Consider the following 3926-nt stretch of genomic DNA (forward strand, 5'->3'; position numbering starts at 1 on the left):
CCGTTGCACCCCGGTGGACGCGCGCCTTCCGGGCGTTGCGCCTCAGGTAGCACGAGGCTGGGGTGGTCGCTGGGGTGGCACGGGGTGGAAGCGGCGGGCCAGGACCTGAGCTCTTGCTCAGTAATCGCTCCATCAACTAGATCCGGGCCCGGGAGCCTCCTCTGGCTCCCCCCGGGACCCGGAGGGGCCTAAGAGCTGGGAAGGGACAGGGACCGCTGGAGCTGCCTGCCACTGAGGGCCCAACTGCCTCGGCGCCGTGGCCCCAGGGCGAGGCCTGTAAAGGAGTGACCGGGGTTGGACAAGCGCTCCCGATCGGTAAAACGGGCAGCGGGCCGGCAGTTCCCAGGAGCACAGGGACCAGCGTGGGATGGCTCGCCACCTCCGGTCAGGCGGGCGTGGCCGGGAGCCAGGCATCAGCCAGGGCGTGGGGAAACGGCCCGAGGTCTCTGGTGCTTTATCGCAGGGTGCTAGCACCTTTACTCCTGAACTAATTGCAGGTTTTCCCTGTCCTCTGTGGAACAGGCTGAAGACAAATAAGGGGTTGATCACCCTAGGCTCTAGACCGGCATTTGGGACCACCCTTTCTGCTTCCCAGAGGTGACTGGCAGGGCTTCCAGGGAAGTGCCGCACTGTCGCTGCTAATGACTGAAGAGTGAGTAAGAAAAGGACTCGCGGGTTCTCCAGGCCTGCGGACACCTGTGCCACAGCATTTGAAATGACTCCCTCTACTTGTTAATCAACTTTTTGAGCAAGAGTCTGCCTACCTTGGAGCGTTTGGGAGAAATCTGCCTTTTGTCTTTCTGCGTTTCCACAAGCAGCTGTTTGTTGTTGTTGCAAAGTGTAGTCATGTTTTTCCTTTGGGCTGTGATGTGAAGTTGTTTTGATTTGAACTGTTTGGTTGACATGTAATTCACAAGTCCAACAATTCAACGGTTGAGTCGTTTTAAAAGGAGTTGTGCAATCATCACTACAGCCCTTCTTTCTTGTCCTCCTTGTTGGTGGCTCCCTATTTCCCTGAACTGCCCCCCCCAACCACCACCACAGTTTGCTTTGGTTTTTTTTAGGTTGAAAAGTAAGCTGATTTAAGAGAATGTATGACACCAGCAATGGTACAGATTTTCCAGTTAATCTAGAGTTCAGGGCCATGGTTTGTTGATGAATACCGCGAGCATGCGCGTGTACACACACACACACACACACACACACACACACTGTGGTTTGTGAGAGAGGCCCAGGAGGGGGACAGACTTCTGCCCAGGAGACTGAGTAAGGAATACGGGGCCTCTGCCCTAGATAGGACAGCCCCAGGCTGGGACGGAGGCAAGGGGACAGTGGTGGTGACATGGGGATGTGTGAGGTCAAGAGTGATGCAGAGAGTGGAATATGAGTGGGCTCAAAATGACCACAGAGCAGACTCCCATCTGCCTGAGGTTCTCACTGGAAGACTAGGCAGCCCTAGGAACCCGGGGAGTGGGTGGAGGGTGGTCTTTCAGATCCCCCTTCCTGCCAACCTACCCTTCCACCAGGGCTTCTCCACTGCCTCCTGCACCACCGGGCTAGAAGGAGTCTTCAAATCTGTCAGGGTCACACACTTGGCTGAGGAGTCAGCACCATGCCTGGGTGATCTGCCAGGCTTTTACATGGAGACAGAGAAGGGACACCCCAAAAGAAAGGGTGCTACTACAAAAGGGTGACCTTAGAGCAGAAACATGAGAGGTGAGGTCACCCAAGATGGACAGCAGGGAGATGGCAGCAAAGGAAGGCCCAGTGTTTGTCCATACATGAGTTCCTGCATGCATTCATTCACCCTATGCCTGTTGTTGTCTAGGGCCCCAGGGCCTAGGCCCTGATGTCCCGGTGCCCGGAAGCCTGTATCCTGACCCTCACTGAAGCCTCTCCACCCGGACTTTCTCCCTTTTGAACACCGGGGCAGTGGCTGCCTGGCTGCCTTCCCATTTTCCGATGCTCTCTGCCTTCATAGTAATTAATTCATCAGGGCCTGCTGGCAACCCAAACTCCCGCTGGGACACTTCCAGGCAGGTGAGCTCTGCAGGTCATCCTGCTGCTGGTTTAGGGCACCCCTTCACCTACAGATTCAGCTCCACGACTGACCCCAGCTCCTACCCAGAAGGGGATGATGCAGCCAACTGCCTCAAAAGAGACTTGCTTTCTCTCTGATCCACAGGCCGTGTGCTGTTCCTTCTTCAATCTGAATGCTTCCCACGCAGTGAAAAGACCCTTTGGTGTTGGGATTACTTGCAACAGCTATGCTGTCAGTCCTTAGCGCACCCTGCCTTTTTGAGGTTGACTGGCCAGCTCCCTCCTTCTCCACCAGGCCTCCTCACCTTTTGTTTTAGATCAGGTTGACTAGAGAAGAAATTCAGTAACATTTATATGAGGGAGCACCCAAAAGAAAACGGAATTGTTTTTTCAAAGCTATATATGTATATATATAGCTTTGAATATATACACACACACACATATATATATACAAAACAACCTTATCACCTTCAAATACTCTCCATTACACTTGTGATAGGTAGGTTTATTGTGCCAACCTGGCCAATAGGAACATGTGGGATTAATCAAGTCACAGTTTGATTGAAGGGCAAAGAGACAAATGGCTCGGCAAGGCCCACCCCTCCCTCCCTTGCTCTCTGGTGATCACGAGGCTGTGGCTGCGTTAGCTAGTTCTCTGCCTCAACTTTGAGCTATGCTACCTTTGGGACAGCCGACCTGTGGAACGTGTTGCTAGAGCTTGAGGTTCCTTTGAGACTTGCTTCGCCGAGCTGCTGGTGTGTACATTGCTTGAGCTTGAGGCTGGTGGATCCTGTCATCTTGCATTGCTCGAGTTTGATATTTCATCCGGGCCTGCTTCACTAAGCTCCTGACTGTTGGTGACCTGCCCTGCTCTTTGCTGCCTGTGGGCAGACTATGCCTGCGTTGCCCTGGGGAAGACTCAGCCGTTTGCTTCCTTGACCATGGACCCAGAGCCCTCATGAGTTGAAGGACTTCCAGTATATTAACTATTCCAAGAAAGTGAGTTTAACTGAGCCCTCTGCACTGCTGTCTGGACTAATTAGCTGATATATTTCTTCATGATGTATAAATCTATCATGTATATGTATATCTAATCATAAGTGTCCTGGTTTTGTTCCTCTAGAGAACCCTGCCTAACACAACACGTAATACATTTGTCAAATCTGCGATTCCATCCCTGGAAACATTTTTCACACTTACCTGTTTGGATGTCTGATATTTTTCGTCACCTCTCCTGCATCATCAATTTGCTGTCCTTTCATGCCCCTCTTCAGTCTCAGAACAAAAAGAAGTAACACGGAGCGAGGTGAGGTGACTAAGGTGTGTGGGTTAAGAGAGGTGTGTGCTCTTTTTGCGTAAAACTGGAGGAGCACTGAGATGGCTGTGTGAGCAGGTGCATTGTCGTGGTGGCAAATTTAGTCCCCCATCTGCCACAAATCAGGCCTTTTTGGTCACACACTATTAGACCATCTTTTCAGAACCTCTAAGTAGAAAGCTTGATTAGCAGTCTGACCTGAACTCCAAATGTACTATAAGTCAACATTTTCATCTATTCTGGAAGTTGACGAATGTCCAGAATAAGGTTTGTCATCAGTCAACATTTTCCTTTTTTTGAAAGGAGAAAACCACTCATACACTTGAGTATTTCCCAGAGTGCTGTCCTTGTAAGCTGTGTTTAACATCACATCAGTTCTTGTAGCATCTTTCCCCAACAGGAAGCAAAATTTCACAGCCACACGCTGTTCTCTTAAATCGGCCATCACTAAAAAACAAGGTATGAGTGAAACTGGTTTCATGAAAAAAGTCACTGTGACCAGGGAGAACCTTCCCAGGCAATGCCGCTGGGTGCACTAACTCAGAGCGAGTTGCTGGATGCTTGCCTAGCA

General features: G+C 51.0%; 1 long non-coding RNA gene across 1 annotated transcript; it reads left to right on the forward strand.

The window, feature by feature from the left end:
- On the forward strand, nucleotides 1–3441 carry LOC123521063. Its single transcript, XR_006679553.1, has 3 exons — nucleotides 1–46; nucleotides 523–652; nucleotides 3164–3441. It is a non-coding gene; the product is annotated as an uncharacterized LOC123521063 (long non-coding RNA).
- The last annotated feature ends 485 nt before the right edge of the window (nucleotides 3442–3926 follow it).

Source organism: Echinops telfairi, unplaced genomic scaffold, assembly GCF_000313985.2.
Source record: "Echinops telfairi isolate 266 unplaced genomic scaffold, ASM31398v2 ScPeMD7_7469;HRSCAF=8507_0, whole genome shotgun sequence".
Taxonomy (NCBI): Eukaryota; Metazoa; Chordata; class Mammalia; order Afrosoricida; family Tenrecidae; genus Echinops; species Echinops telfairi.